We start from the raw sequence: 17,185 nt of genomic DNA, 5'->3' as shown, positions 1-17,185 counted from the left end.
CTACACTTTTGTACAGTGAGGAAGTGGAGACAATGTAGTTTTGTGCATAATACAGTAGAAGCGTAGAAATATGCTTTAGGTTGCATTTACAACTTTGTATTTGGGTTGGCAATGGATTAAAATATGTAATTGCAATTAATCCCATGATTGTGTGCTGACTTTATGTATAATGTCCCAATATCTGGCTACTTGCAGGAAGTGTTCAGCACATGCATCAGCGAAATGCCTCTCCTCTATCTTCATAACAATCAAAGCATGCGACCGAAGTTCCCACTGTGGGTCAAAATAATGTGGTGTGACCAGGCCCGGATTATCCATAAGGGCACTTGGGCCAGTGCCCAGAGGCACCAACCATTCACAACCAGTGGGGGGGGCACCACATGACACAAGCTTTAACAATATTTTCCGTGAATTGTTATATTATTCACTTGAAATTGTTGAAAGACCATACATTACTCGTTTATGAACACTAATTTCACAACAACAATAATAATAATAATAATAATAATACATTATAAATAAATCAATATTACATGACCACTATCACTCCCCCTCCCCACTCTGTCAGAGTTGAGTTGGTCCACAGGTACGCGCAAATAATTTGGGGGATGGGGCGGGGGTTTAACAATAATCAAAAGTGGCCAGTTTAACCCCCAAAAATGTTATCATAATGATGAATGTAAAATATTAACTGTTATAAAAAATGATAAGTGGTTGGCTTTCTTGATTCAATGTAATTGGCAAGCAAAGAAAAACATTTTTTTACACAAACCCCCCCCACCTCTGGGTGAGACTTGGTTGCGCCCAAACCTTCTCTGTGTTTTTCAAGAACATAACACGGCCAGCACAGCCGGTATGCTTTGTGAGTTTATTGAGTATGCAGAGAAGTGTAAAGACCGGTCCACAGTCTGCGCTTCTTTTCCTAGAACTCGTATTTCTTTCAGAGGACTTTCTGCAAAAATCCATATTCTTAGATCTAATATTGATAGTCTTTTTTCCATATCTTATTCATTTTAGGTCCTTTTATTGTCGTCAGCTGTGATGCTTAAGCAGTTTTAGCTTTCCCATGATGCTTTTGAAAGTTTTTGACCAGAGGAGTTGCTTTCAGGGCCCGTGAAATAAAGTCGGAAAAATACATATTTAACCTACCCACAATGCTGCAATATATTACTATTGATTTTGGCTTTTTGAATTGATAGACATTTTGAATTGAGACATTTGAATATAGTGCTCACTGCTCATATGCCTACATCAGAATCAGAATCAGAAAAGCTTTATTGCCAAGTATGTTTACACACACAAGGGATGTGTCTTGGTATCGTAGGTGCAAGTCACATTAAAGCAACATGCACAAACACACCGAGTCGCCATATGCGGCGCCATCTCAACTCTCTCCTAACTCTCGCAACAGATACAGCATGACATGAGGAGAGGAGAGGGAAACAAAAAAGCGGCTCTCAGACTATCCTCATAAAGATAAGAACAGTGTGGGAACAGGAAAAAACACCTCAGCACATAAGCACACAACAGTACATTTGCACTGCTGCACATAACATAACATAAGACAATACAACATAACATACACACATTGAGGTATAGTACCCAGGGGGCACCACATTTTCTTAATAAGGCCCTGGGTGTGAGCCCAAGGTAACTGTGATTACTGAGAGAAATCTATGGTGAGTGCAGCAGTGTTGCATCACTGCCTGATTTCCCAAACTACAGAGTGGCCTGAGACCCACATTGAAAAACGTGCGTGCATTAATGGTGTGTGAAAATAATTAGTGGTGGGGCGCCTGGATAGCTCACATGGTTGAGATTGTGCCCCATGTACAGAGGCTCAGTCATTGCCACAGCGGCCACAGGTTCGATTCCAATCTGTGGCCCTTTGCTGCATGTCATTCCCCCTCTCTCTCCCATTTCATGTCTTCAGCTGTCCTATCAAATAAAGACCTAAAATATCACCCCCAAAAAAATCTTTAAAACAAATTAGTGGAGTTAAAAGGAATTTGATGGCCTTCCAATTGACTTTTACAGATACTTTAAGGATAAATTTGCAACTCCACTTTATGAGATGTATCTAGAATCCTACAACAATGGCTACCTCCATGAGAGAGGTCTTGATTATCCTGCTTCCAAAACTAGAAAAACCTTACACTAAATGTGAGAATATGTGACCTATAAGTTTAATAAACAATGATAAAAAAATCCTCAGTAAAATTTTGACGAAAAGGCTAGAGGGTTTGCTTCCAAGTATTGTGGGGGATGATCAAAATGGATTTGTAAAGGGAAGGCAGGGATTCCATAATGTTAGGCACGTTCTTAATATACTGTACTGCCAAAAAGAAGAAAAAGACACGGCACTTCTCTCGCTTGATGCAAAGAAGGCCTTTGATAGGGTTGACTGGACTTTATCTCTTTATAGCTCGATTTGGTTTGCGAAGTACTTTCCTTAACTGGAACAAAATATTACATAATACAAATATTATGTAATATATTACAAATATTATCTCAAGCTTATAGCTGACGTAGGCCTATTAAGTGGTGTCTGAGCCCTTCAATATTACAAGAGGTTGCCCCCAACATTCACCTCTATCACCGCTTATGTTTACTAGCTGTTGAAACACTAGCAATTAGATAGTAGCTAGTAGGCAAATAGGATTAAAATTGGCAACATAGATCATAGAATAGCTATTTTTGCTGACAACGTAATTTTATTCTTAAAACAATTAAACATGTCCATAACAGCACTGTTAGATCTAATCGGCCTGTTTGGTAGTATCTCCAGATATAAAGTAAAAAATTCTAAATCATCACTAATGCTGCCTAACGGAAATGAAAGACAATATATAAACCAATAGTTATTTACTTTCAAGCTCTCATCTAATTTTAAATATTTGGGCATCAAGATAACACCCTATTTAAAAACTATAACCATCAAATTATGAAGTAATAACAAACTCAGTACATAAATCAATAGAAATGTGGAAGCCCTTACCTATATGTGAGGATCTTTCCACTTAAGTAATACGTCTGGCAGTAACAGTCACAAAAGCAATGCAATCTGATTGTGTTTTAGACAGACCAAGATGATCTGGGGAGACACAAAAATGGCCATGAATGGGCAGGGACTGATGGTTATACCTGCACATATGCAATCTGAGACCGCCCCAAAAATCAAAGACCAAAAGTCATTAAGTTTCCTGCAAGCCCAAAACATGTGGGCATGAGTGGCAGGGCACGAATGACATTTATTACATAAAGGACTAATATTTGGGAAGTGTCTTGAAAGTTTTTGGTTGGTCCAGTGCGAGCGGTGTAAAATTTTACATTGCATTAGGCCGTGCCTAGCACGTATCGATGAACTGATGTACTCTTTGCAGGATTGAGAGCCACATATCATCAGTGATGATTTCACCCAAATCAAATTCCCAATAAGCCTTTAGAAAGGGAAGCTGAGAGTGGCGCTCCTGTGTGAGTTTATTGCATATTATTGAAATGATGCTCCTAAATGATTCAGTTTGCTCTACAAGCACCTCAACCGGGTTGCAAGGTGGATGTAGAAAAACGTAATACCTAATTTCCGCCAGAACAGAAATGACGTGTCTAATAACTAAGGTGTAAAAGCATGGTTAGAATGGATAGGAGCTTTTAGGGTGAGACATGTACATCCAAAATGAAGACACATCTGTGCCCAGATCTTTAAGGTTGATCCCACAATCTTGTTTCTGATACAGGCCGTTGGGGATTCAAAGATGGAGGAATAGACCATGGCTGACAAAGAGGAGGCTAGACGGGATAAAAATTCAAGAACATACCATGATGGCTCATCAGCACCCGGATCCTCATACAGCCAATGTACAATTGGGCGTATATTAGAAGCCCAGTAGTAGGCAACAAAATCTGGGGCCGCTATGCCACCAAGACATTTAGGATGCTGTAGAATACTTCTTGCTATGCGGGGAGCTTTGCTATCCCACACAAAGGACGAAATGACAGAATTTAGTTTACAAAAGAATGATTTGGGGATGAATACAGGGATGCATTGAAATAGATACATGAATTTGGGGAGAATGTTCATTCGGATAGAATTAATACGGCCTGCAACAGAGAGTGGAAGGGACCCCAATGCTTAAGGTTAAGTTCGGTTTGTTTGAGAAGAGACGAAAAATTTGCAGAAAAAAGATTAGAGAATTTATCCACAACATTGACACCAAGATGTGTAAATTTGTTAGAGACCTTTAAAGGCAGAGAACTGAATGAGTATTGACGGGCAATTGGAAACAGTTCACTCTTCTGTAAATTGAGTTTATAGCTCGAGAGATTATGAAATCGATCTAAAATGCGAAACACGTGGGATTGATTGGGCTGGGTCTGAAATGTATGAAAGTAAGTTGTCTGCATATAATGACACTTTTTGTTCCTGGCCCTCTCTCATGACACCTTTTACCAGAGGATTGTGCCTCAGAACAAGTGATAGTGGCTCAATGGCCAAGGCAAGGGTGATAATGGACATCCCTGTCTTGTGCCACGGTCTATCTGAAATTAATCGTAGAGAGTGTTATTGGTACGAACTGAAGAGAGTGGAAAAGTGTATAGTAACTTGACCCAAGAAATAAACTTGGCCAAAACCAAACTTTTCGAGGGTGTAAAATAAGGTAACTCCACTCGACCATATCAAAAGCTTTTTCTGCATCTAACGATAGTAAAAGTTCTGGAATAGTCAGCTGGTTAGTATATGATGTTGAAAGAAAATTTAAATCTGTTTCTGATGAAGCCTGTTTGATCAGCTGATATGATGTCAGGTAAGATTTTTTTCAAGCCGGCGGGCAAGGACTTTTGCCAAGATCATTTCATCTATGTTTAGTAGTGAAATTGGGCGATAGGAACCGCAGCAGTGAGGATCCTTATTCTTCTTCAGAAGTAGAGAAATTTGGGCAGACCGTAAGGTTTTGGGAAGGATGCCTGACTCAAGAGACTCAAAGAACATGTTAAGAAGCAGAGGAATAATCTTTGCAGAGAATCTTTTGGAAAACTAAACTGGGAACCCATCAGGTCCAGGACTTTTACCACTCTGCATAGCCATAATGGCCTCCCCACCTCTGCAGCAGTAATTGGTCTTTCAAGATTTCCAATTATGTCTTCTGATAGTTTTGGTACAGGGAGGTTAGCAAAAAAAATGGAACAGTCATCATCAATGGTATGTTGCTGTTCTGAAGTATAGAGTGAAATCTAAAAATTCCTGAAAGCATTATTAATTTCTTCGGGATCCCTAGTAAGGCCACCGCTTGTGTTAATTTCAGAAATGACCTGCGAGGCAGCAGATTGACGAAGTTGGTGCGCTAAAAGATGGCTAAGTTTATCGCCGTGTTCATAATAGGTGTGTCTAGATTTCAAGATAATTTCTTCCGCATTAATTGAGCTTAAATCCATTAAGAGGGGTGAATGATCTGATAGTGTGTCTCAAATCGCGCACTTCCCGAAGTGCACTAAGGGAAGTGCACTTCGTACACTATGTACTTACTTGCATAGTGCGTAAAATTTGACGGGAGAGTATTGTCTCAAATCGCGCACTGCCTTTTGTACTTACAGGAAGTGACGATCAAAACATCTCAGTCCTCCTTCTTCTTCTGTGAAGTTGTGAATTATACCCAGGGCAGAGCATTCCCACCACCTGTTGTCACCATACATTTCTGCCTTGTTCATCAAAATGAATGATTGTTTTTATTGTTGCTTGTTTTTGCACTTTATTTTATGCAACCGTAAACATCCAGGTATGATGATATTCATGCTTCTGCTCTTAATTCATTGTAAAAAAAAATAAATAACCACAAATGGCCATTTTGAGTTATTTAGCAAAATTGGAGCAATTAAAATGGTGTCCAACTGACATATAACGTTAACATAGAAAATAGTCATATATGTTTATATAAAGGGTGTTTATTGCAATAGCTATTAATTACAGTGAAAATACAAGAGTGAAAGCAGAGGCAACACAATAGACATTTAAATAGATCCTATTGTTCTATTCATTGCTGGCCCTGTACTTTGATGGGGAAAGTGATATGAGGGTGGACTTCAGACTCTCCAGCAGGATCCTTTAACGGTACATCCTCGGCACGGCGTGGGACCCGTCATCGAGGCCCTTGTCTTCCTCTTTTGGCTCGCCAGCGGTACATCTGATCGTGGTTTAGCCAGAGCCTTTGCACACTGACAGTGCACAGTGCTGTCCACAAGACCAGCAGGGAAATCCTCACTCTCCTCCCCCAGGTTGTTCGCCTTTCAGCAGAGGAGGACTTCCCTCAAGTTGGCAGCATTGTCCGTGTCCCTAACGATTATATCAGTCAGATCAGGACAGAAACAGCTCTGTTAATACGATATAACATAGCATACATTAACGTACTGTAACATTACTACTAACGCTCGCAGCTTAATGTATATTTACCAGATCACACATCTAACGCTAAAATCGTCTACAGTGAGGACGATAGTTTAAAACAAAGAACCGTATACCACAACACATGTAACGTTAGCTAGTTTATAACTTATTTGCCAGTGGTTAAACCAAAGAGTATAGCTAGAAGTACCAGTAACTTCGCCGCTGTTAGCTAGCTAAGGTTAGCTAAACCTAGCTTGATAGCACGTCAAATTACGATGCAAATAAACGTTATAATTCGCGGTAAAAAAATCATCACTGACTGCAAAATTCACCACACATACATAAACAGATTGCGTATATGTTAAACAAGTATAGCAAAAAGACTAATGTTGAACTTACATTTGGGTCTCGCTGTCGCGTATTCGGCCGCCATTATCGAAAGTTTTTCACCTTTTGTTAGCTCCGCCCCTTCCGCTACGTAGCCAAGATGGCGACAGTTGAGTGTGGAAAGTGTCCATCGATCCACACTCAACTTTTTCACCGTTATGAGTGCACCATCCGGGTACTTGTAGTGCACTGCATTTACCACACTTCGACGAGTTAAATTTTGAGTGTACTCAAATAGTTAGTATAAGTACAGAAGTGCGCGATTTGAGACACACCATGAGATAAGTCTAGCATGATAGCTACAACCTTGAACAAGTGGAAGTAACTTATTGTCAACAAGAAAATAGTCTATACGTGTATAAGTGTGATGGACAGGGGGAAAAAAATTATTAACCCTGAGAATTGGGGTTCAGGCGTCTCCAAATGCCAGCCAGACCATAAGTATGAAGATGCCTATTTATGACTTTTGCAGATTTTGACATTGCATATTTTTTCCTGGCAGATGTGTCCAGGGATTGAAGGCAACAATTCAAATCACCTGCTATAATTACCTGATGAGAGCCAATATTCGATAAAGAGGAGAAAAACTTAAAAAAGCTCATTATCATTGTTGGGGGCGTATACATTTGCTAGTATCAATGGAGTATCCATATAACGTCCCTGTTACAATGACATAGCACCCGTTGGGGTCTGCTACAACATTGGATAAAACAAAAGGTACTGCTTTACTTTTAAATAATGAATGAAATGACTGAGAAACCCATCTTTTGCATACTTTAGTGTGGTCAGAAATGTTCAAATGCGTCTCTTTGATAAATCCAGATGAGAAAGAACCTTGTTGAGTTTTGTGGGCTTACCCAAGCCTCTTACATTCCAGCTAACAAAAGTAATAGGCCTACTTGCTACAACTCCAGCTAAGCTGTTAGCCATACTACAAAGAAAATGTCACAGTGATACAGTTAGGTGAGAGACAGCGCTGCAGTGAATCATAAGCCCAGACATATAAAACATAAAAAACACAATCCCCTGCAGCTGCCTCGCTATCTACCTGCACTTAAGTGTCAAGAAGTTTTGAGACCACATAGTCCATCGCTGAACAAATGTTCCTTTTCTCTGGGTAGGGTGATGCGAATCCAAAACGAGCCCCTTTGATCTCACGTAGCCGATTCCTCACGTCGAAAGCCGCCCTCCACTTTGCCTCGGCAGTGGTCAGGTCAGGGAAGATGTAAATTGGTCGACCGTTGAAGCGGAGATACCCCAGTTGACGTGCCTGGCGCAGAATAAGCTTGCGGACCTAAAAGTAGTGTACCCTGATGACAAAAGGTCTCGGAGGCTGGCTCTTTGGTTTGGCCTGCAAAGTCCTATGAGCCCTGTCGAGTAATGGTTTCTCGCTCAGTTTAAGCACATCCTGCAGCACACCGGAGACAATCTTAGTGGCTGAGACTCCTTCTCTTGCCCACCAGCCTGATGTCGTTTCTCCAGAACCTACTCTCCAGATCCTCGCACTTGGATTGTAATTCCTTAACTTGGCTTTGGAGCGTCGCCACCTTGATCTCAAGCGCAGACACAAATTCGCTGGTAGTGGTTGCTGACTTCTCTAGATCCTTTAGATGGCTCTCTTGCTCTTCAACAGTTTCCTGCAAGGTGGTTATGGAGGAGGTCAATTCCTCTCTGACAGCAGCGATGTCAGCCTGCACATCACCAATGGTCCGCTATATCTTGGTGCAAATATCAACTTTTAGAGAGTTCAGCGCCTTGGTTAGCATACTAGTTAGTATCAGAAATCTAGGGGAAATCTAGGGGTTATTTTTGATCAGGATATATCCTTTAACGCCCATCTAAAACAAAGCTCAAGAACAGCCTTTTTTCATCTTCGTAACATTGCCAAAATTAGGAATATCCTGTCTCAAAACGATACTGAAAAACTAGTCCATGCATGCGTTACTTCCAGGCTGGACTATTGTAATTCCCTACTGTCAGGTTGCTCAAATAAGTCCCTTAAGACTCTCCAGCTGATCCAGAATGCTGCAGCGTGTGTTCTCACAAGAACTAAGAGATCATATTTATCCTGTATTAGCCTTTCTGCATTGGCTTCCTGTAAAATCCAGGATTGAATTTAAAATCCTTCTCCTGACCTACAAAGCTCTAAATGGTCAAGCACCATCAAATCTAGAAGAGCTCCTAATACCTTATTGTCCCACTAGAGCACTGCGCTCCAAGAATGCAGAGTTACTTGTGGTACCTAGAGTCTCTAAAAGTAGAATGGGAGCCAGAGCCTTCAGTTATCAGGCTCCTCTCCTATGGAACCAGCTCCCAATCTGGGTTCGGGGGGCAGAAACTGTCACCGCATTTAAGAATGAACTTAAAACTCTCCTATTTGATAAAGCTTATAGTTAAGGAGTTGCAGCATCCGCCTAACCAGGCCCACATGCTTCTCTTCATAGTCGTTAGATTAATAATATAACAAAAGTAGAGGGAGGCAGGCCAGCACAGCCCGATCCGGCAGGGGAGAGTTCCAAGCCTGAACAGGCAACCTCTCCTTTTGACGTGTCTCTATTAGTTACGCTGTTATAGTTCTAGACTGCCGGGGGACTTCCTTCCTTTGACACACTGAGCTGCTCTCTCCTCTCCCTTTCTGTTACCATTTGTGTGCATCCCATCCCAGAAATGCTTGTTACTAATCCTAGCGGAGTCCTTATGTTTTTTCAGCGTATTTCCATGGAGAACGTTGGCACCAAGATCTTGGTTGCAGCTGTCGCCGTGGTCCTGCTGCACTCCCTGCTAAGCTCTGCGGTGCCCTGCAATGTCATGCTGCATCCTGCTGAACCCTGCTGCTTCCTGCTACGTCCATCCATGCTCTGCTGGGCCACGCTACATCCTGTAACGCCCTGCAGCGCACTGATATGACATGAACTACTACGTCAGACACCGCCTACCAAGAGCCTGGGTCTGTCCGAGGTTTCTTCCCAAGAGGGAGTTTTTCCTCGCCACTGTCGCACTGCTTGTTCTTGAGGGAATTACTGTAATTGTTGGGGCTTTGTAAATTATAGAGTGTGGTCTAGACCTACTCTGTAAAGTGTCTCGAGATAACTTGTGTTATGATTTGATACTATAAATAAAATTGAATTGAACTGAATTGACTGTCATCACTGCAGTCAGTTGAGTCCTCCGGCGAGCTAGCGTTAGTACCACAAGCCGCTTTATTGGACGATGGTTTAGCAGTCGGTGGCTTCATAGTTCGCTTTCAAAGTTGGTTAGTAAAAGCCCAAGTACTTTAAATTGCAAACTCTATCGTTATCTGAGGGACAGAGTCAAAGTTATCTGTTTAATATCGAAATGAGGAAACTTGCCTCTCCGAGCTTGCCAAAAGACGACCTACATCGCTCCTGCACCTCCCGGAACAACACTCATGGAATAAGAAATGTCCTCGGATCCGCTTATCTCTGCTGTATCTTCCATTTGATACTGGGGGGCTGAAATGTCCAAATCTTTATTGGTACTATTTAGCAACACAATTGAGAACTTAAATGTTCTATTTTTCTTCTGGAGATGCTCATTTCAGGTACCTTTGCATTTGTACCTGTATTTAGCTAAGCTAAAGTACTTAAGAACACATACTGCCCACCCTACAGTTCTTAATATGGTTAATGTATGGTATGAGGTAAAATAATATATGAACATATTGGACTCTCACAATTCAACCCAGTGAGGGGCAATGTTTCATTTAAACCAGGCAAGCTGGATGCAGGATTCCAGATGTGGGCAAAGAAAGGAATAAGTAAAGTAGGTGAACTCTTTAAAGAAGGGATTATAATGACCTTTCAGGAAATCTCTCTAATGTATGACATTCCATGGGAAACATTTATTTAAATATCTGCAAGTGAGGAACTTTGTTTCTTCTATGTAAAACTAATCAGTTACAATTGCAATGAGAATGGTTTGATTTAATCAATATATAACTGGCTTGCATCTGGCTCTAAAGAAACATGGAGGGCAGACTTAAAAGAGGACATTTCAGAAAACGACAGGAAAAAAACCTGTGACGCATCTCAGAAACAAACAGCAAACTGTAATTGAAAGCTACTTCAATATAATTGGCTGATGCAAACATACACAACTCCTGTTAAGTTAAATGAATACAACATTAATATACTTTGTTTTAAATGCAATGAGGCTAGAGGAACATTTATGCACTGTGTCGGAGTGTGACAACATTAAAACATTCTGGAGGGGGGTGATCAATAAAATGTCCATCTTGTCTGTGAACATTCCACTTGACCCTAAGATGATATTGCTGCACCTGTATCCAACAAATCTGAATCTGACACCCCAAAAATATAAATGTATTGGGGGACTATAGGACTATAGGTCTTATCTGAAACAAAATGGAGGCAGCTACAATTGGTACTTGGATCAAGAATATGGCACAATGTATGTCAATGGAGAGATTAACATATATGTTAAAAACAATTGTGGTTGTATTAGAAAATCTGGAAACATTTTGGCCAGTTTATTTAAAAAAAATGAGACAGGGTAAATAAGTGGTAAAAGGGGGGAAGGACTGAGGCATGTCTTGAAGGGTGACAACAGAGGTGCAATGCTTGTTTGTTTTTGTATTTTATTTGTGCATATCATGGCTTTGCTGGAAGTGCCATTGTTCTGTACATGTGATTTTTGTTTTTTAGCTGTTAGAGTACAACAGAGGTTAAGAGAGAAATTTTGTTGTGGGCTGGGAGGGGGTTTAAAATATGTAATTGCAATGAAAAATCAATATAAACATTGTAAAAAAACAAAGTAATCTGTTCTGTCAGACGTGTGTGAGAGGGACCACTGAAAAACGTGGCTTGAACACTTGTTGATGTGCTGTAAAACAACAAGATTATAAATATTGTCACTAGGGTTGGGTACCGAACCCGGGACTTTTACCGGTACCGACTGAATCACGTCAGTACTACTAGTACTTTTGGTTCACGTAAAATCCAACGGTGCCAAATTTCGCAAACTTCACGCAGACAGCGTTTGTTGCAATATGATATTAAAGGGGTGATGAATGCAAAACCGATTTTACCCTGTCATAGTTGAATAACGACAGTTCGGTGGGTAAATAGGACATACATAGAAGCTCAAAGTCCCACTGACACCCCTTTACTATGAAAATCTCATATTTTGAAACTGCCGCTGAAAACGGGCGAATCCCAACAAAGCTGAGTTGCTTACGCAAGCGTCTCAAAATCCGGAACCTTAAGAGAACAGTCACACCCCAATATTTACATAGGCTACACAACTGACCTGAGATCAGGTAGTCTTCTGAATCTAGCTAGGTCACGCAGATCTCTGCTATTCCATTACAAAATTCACTTCTGAAACTTTTTATGCGAAAATCAACCATATAAAGCTCAAATATGGGCCGCTTTACGAAAAGGATGGCTAATTGCAAATTTTCTCCCGACTGTGTGTCGGAGTTTAGTGCCGGTGTTGGTGCTGCCTGGGTTGCTACATCGCCACCCTGACCGCAGTGTCAGCGAGCTTGTTACGCCCGCAATCTTTTACCGCAGCCCGCAGGTTCCAGTTAATCTTATAATGGGTATGTGTGTTGAGTTATTTAAACAAACAATCGGGGAAATAAAGCCTCTTGTCCGTGAGTCTCATTGATAGAGCCGCGGTGAGATGGAGTCCATCAATGAGAGCTAGCTAGCCTCCTCCTAACTCTGACATTCACAAAAATACATTCAATTGATATCCGAAATCGGACAAGTGTTAGCTAAGCTTTGTAAGACCTTGAGGAACCTGTAATATTCATGCGCGCGGACGAATTCAAACTGTAAATATACTTTAGTTATGCAAAAGTGAGCAAGCTGCGATATTTCCCCATTGTAATGAATGGGACATATAGCAAGCAGCTGCTCGTCCTACAAAGACGCCTTGCATTCATAAAAATGCCTTAAAATCAAATCGGACACAACGGTTAGCTTTATAAGATAGTGGGGAATGATGTTATAAGTGGCGTGACGAAATTCAAACTGTAAATATACTTTAGTTATGCAAAAGTGAGCAAGCTGCGATATTTCCCCATTGTAATGAATGGGACATATAGCAAGCAGCTGCTCGTCCTACAAAGACGCCTTGCGTTCATAAAAATGCCTTAAAATCAAATCAGACACAACGGTTAGCTTTATAAGATAGTGGGGAATGATGTTATAAGTGGCGTGACGATATTCAAACTGTAAATATAATTTAGTTATGGCGACAGTGTAGCTAGCTAGCTGCGGTATTTCCCCATTGTAATGAATGGGACATATAGCAAGCAGCTGCTGGTCCTACAAAGACGCCTCGCGTTCATAAAAATGCCTTAAAATCAAAATCGGGACACAACGGTTAGCTTTATAAGACATTGGGGAATGATGTTATAAGTGGCGTGACGAAATTCAAACTGTAAATATAATTTAGTTATGGCGACAGTGTAGCTAGCTAGCTGCGGTATTTCCCCATTGTAATGAATGGGACATATAGCAAGCAGCTGCTGGTCCTACAAAGACGCCTCGCGTTCATAAAATGCCTTAAAATCAAATCGGACACAACGGTTAGCTTTATAAGACATTGGGGAATGATGTTATATAAGTGGCGTGACGAAATTCAAACTGTAAATATAATTTAGTTATGGCGACAGTGTAGCTAGCTAGCTGCGGTATTTCCCCATTGTAATGAATGGGACATATTGCAAGCAGCTGCTCGTCCTACAAAGACACCTCACGTTCATAAAAATGCCTTAAAATCAAAGTGGCGTGACGAAATTCAAACCGTAAATATATTATAGTTATGCAGTTATGCAGCTGGCCGCGGACCCCCGTAGTGCAGTATCCACAAAGGGTGACTTTGCCCTGGGTATGGAGCCCAGCAGGCTGCCGCTTTCTCGTCAGACTGTGTGGAGCTCCTAAAGTCCGACACGTCTTACCAAATTTGCAATTAGCCATCAAATTTTGTAAAACGGCCCATATTTCAGCTTTATATAGTTGATTTCTCGCTTAAAAAAGTCTCAGAAGTGAATTTGGTAACGAAACATTGCAGTGTCTGGAATATGAGATTCTGTCGCTTCTCTAATGTATGTGTATTGGGGATTCGCTCAACCAATCAGCGCGCGTCTCTAATATGTGCGTATGGCAAGTCGCTCAACCAATCAGCGCGCAGCTCATCTAAATATTCATGACCATACCATATTTGGAAGAAAAGCTCTTGTTTCAAATAGGGCCAAAACACAGGGATGCATAAGGGCCAATAAAATATCAACCAGGCCATTTTCAGCCCAACCAATGTTACATACCCCATTAGGAGACCATAAGGAACAGTGTGAAATACCCTATATAATCATTCTATCACCCCTTTAATGGCGAGGCAAAAGCAGTCGTGGTGCTGTTGACGTTACACCTCCTGTGAGACAAGCAGGCACAACAGTGGTTTGTGTGCCCTGGGGACTGACTGACAGGCTGAGGTTTGAAGGCAAGGCAACTTTATTTCTACAGCACCTTTCAGCAACAAGGCAATTCAAAGTGCTTTACATCAAATATTAAAGAGCAATTAAAAATGGTCATGATGAAAATAAAACAGGCTAAAAAAGAATAATATACAAATACAAGAATACAAGTTTAATAATTATTCAATTTAATAGGTTGTAGGGATGGGTTTGGGAGGAGAGAGGGAGGGGTTTTATTTTTATTTAATTTCTGTCAGTGTAAAATATTCTGAATAAAAAACAATGTTCTAAGTAAATAGGATAAATAGGTTTGGAATCATTTTTACAACTGAAATATTTGTTTTTGTAACAGACAGAGGGAAAGTACCGGAAAAAGTACCGAATTTGAGGTACCGGTATCGATACTGATATTGGTTCAGATGCGAAAGGTACCCAACACTACTTGTCACACAGTCGATGCCGGCTTTCAATAATTGACGGTTACACACATGCTATCCATTTCTACTGCTTGACGTTATTTCTTTTCCTATTTAAATTTCCTCTTAAGCTTTAGAGAAAACCTTTCTATTCTTAAAGAAGGCTTAAACAAGCATTAACCCTGTCTACTCTTCTACTTTTCTAAGACATTTTTGCTCAGAAGACACCAAAATATTGTTGGCATAAGCAGACATGTGCATCTTTTCGCAATCTTAAGAAGTTAATTTCCCACAGTGGGTGCATGAATATAAAAGGTCTTCCCCCAAAAACATTGGGCAGTGATGGAGAGAAAGTGTTTTTATTTCTGCTGAGAAAGGAGCTCTGTAGAGAAGACAGGAGATTTGGTGAGAGAGGAGAAGAGATGAGGTGGAGGAGGGGTTAGTCTTCCCCCTGCTGATGCTGCCGTTTTGGCCTCTGTCAACTTACATTATGGCTGAACTTCATTCTTCTCTGCAACTACATCCCAGTGTCCATCCCGATAGATCGTTATCATCCCCCCCCCCCCTTGTCCGGACCGTTCCATTTGGGAGACCAAATGGAACTGCTTAAATTGCGCCGATTTATGTTTTCCTCCGTGGGTGCTCACGGGCGCACGCCCTTTAAAAAAAAAAGTAATAAAAAAATGTTTGCATTTCAGACGGCCGACACACACGCCTATCAACTTGATAATAAAGCCGTAAAGTAGGCTTTCAACTCAGGATAGGATTGGAGATGAAAAGTTACCTGACACATAACCACGATCAGCTTCGTGGGTGCTCAGTATTAGCGGAGCACCAACGCCAACGGTATTGGGGCCTATGCCCAACAAACTGTCCCCAGCTCCCAGCTCCCCCCTCCCCTTTCCACTTGTCACACAGCTTCTCTGTGCACGGTACCTTCTCAGCAAGCAGGGGCGCCAATTTGCCAATTCCCCACACGGTGAAATGATAGATAATACAGTGGAAAACCACTTCGAGGATTTTTTTTTTTTTATGTGCTCGTGCCGCCCCCCTTGTGTCATGAAAAAATGCCGCCCCGGGCAGCTGCCTGCTTTGCCCATGGCAAAAAACGCTACTGGGCGGGCTGAGCCCAGCCACCTCCAGACCACGTTATGGTTATCTGTTCCCCAGTGATAATGCACAGATCTCCAGAGATGTGGCACATATATGCCATACGGCTGAGCCAAAGCACAACAATGCAACCTCTCAGTGTGGAGTGCAGAGGAGGACAGTCTCAAAATGGAATACTAATGAATGAAGAGAATACAACCACAAGGGATGACATGTTATATGACATATTAACACAAGAGGGGAAAATCTCTGGAGAGAAAAAAAATGTAGTTGTCATCAGCATTCATTCATCTGCATCATTGTTTATCTGCAGGCTCAGAAGATGGCAGCACCCGTATCTGTACACAGAGTTGTACTTATAGTACAAAACTGTCTTCTTCCGAACTGATACCATTATCGTGAATGTCTCTGATAGTGCCTAAAATGCTGAATCGGGTATCTGAAGGGGTGTGTGCAAGTCGTTGCACCGATCCAATGCCATTTAATTTTTTTTAAAGTAGTTAAATCCGGATAAAAACGTCTGTTTTCGGAAATACATTTTGCTACGGAGCTCTAAAACAGAAGCCTACACAGCTAGTTGCACTGTGCTGCCCCTGGCAGCAACACTATAGACAAACAAAAACTAGCTAGCCTAACAACATTAACGCTACAAACAACCCATAATACAACAGACTGGCCCTTAAGCGCCAAAGCCTATACTCTCCATTCAATGTGTATATTTTTCAAAATAAATTTCTAGAAAATAATTTCAGTTAGTGTGTCAATTGTAAAGGGTACTCTGAAGCAACAAAAAATAATATAGAGAATAAAAGTTTACTGACTTTTCCTAAATGAGTAAAAATATCCTTAATTGTCATGTTATTGAATAAGGCTTTTTCAAGTATTCAAAAAATATTTATTTGTAATTCCATCACACTTCACTTGCTATGGTGTCTCCCTTTTTAGATGGTTTGGAAGTTGTATTGCCAGCTGGCATTAACAGGCGATGTGACTGGCATAAGCAGCAGCCTGGGGAGGGAAATGGTTTGTAATGAGTAAAAGGAGTGGAAACTCTTTTTCATATCCTTCTTCATGCATGCAGTGAGGGAAATCTAATTAAGATTGTTGGTTAGATGAGTCTCCCCAATACAAGGATGCTTATCAATGTGTGCTTCATCCAGCAGCAAAACAATCTAAACTCTTCCATAGGGCAGGGCTAAATCTCTCCATCACAGTGTTTCTGAGCTCATCAATTATTATTCTAGAATTTCCTGGCAGCCAGAGGGATTCACAAAACAGAGGGAAACTCTTGGAATTACAAATACTTTAAATGCCTAACAGTGTCCATGATCACCATTAGGCAAGAAAAGTGTATTTGTATTTGTGTGTGTTTAACTACAAGGCCATTCAAAGTGCTTTACATAAGAAATTAAACACAAAGACAAC

The 17,185-nt window shown here is 41.0% G+C and overlaps 1 protein-coding gene and 1 long non-coding RNA gene across 3 annotated transcripts in view; both read right to left on the bottom strand.

Moving 5' to 3' along the window:
* Positions 1-17,185, bottom strand: part of LOC120574587 (RNA-binding protein Musashi homolog 2-like) — a 472,078-nt gene that overhangs the window by 338,267 nt on the left and 116,626 nt on the right. The gene's annotated exons all lie outside the window — the stretch shown is intronic.
* Positions 5,921-7,072, bottom strand: LOC120574619. The gene is made up of 2 exons (XR_005641876.1): positions 6,779-7,072; positions 5,921-6,328 (listed from the first exon to the last, which is right to left on the bottom strand). It is a non-coding gene; the product is annotated as an uncharacterized LOC120574619 (long non-coding RNA).

Source organism: Perca fluviatilis, chromosome 2 (assembly GCF_010015445.1).
Source record: "Perca fluviatilis chromosome 2, GENO_Pfluv_1.0, whole genome shotgun sequence".
NCBI lineage: Eukaryota > Metazoa > Chordata > Actinopteri > Perciformes > Percidae > Perca > Perca fluviatilis.
Note: the sequence above shows the minus strand (reverse complement) of the source record. Positions and strands in the feature narration are given on the sequence as shown.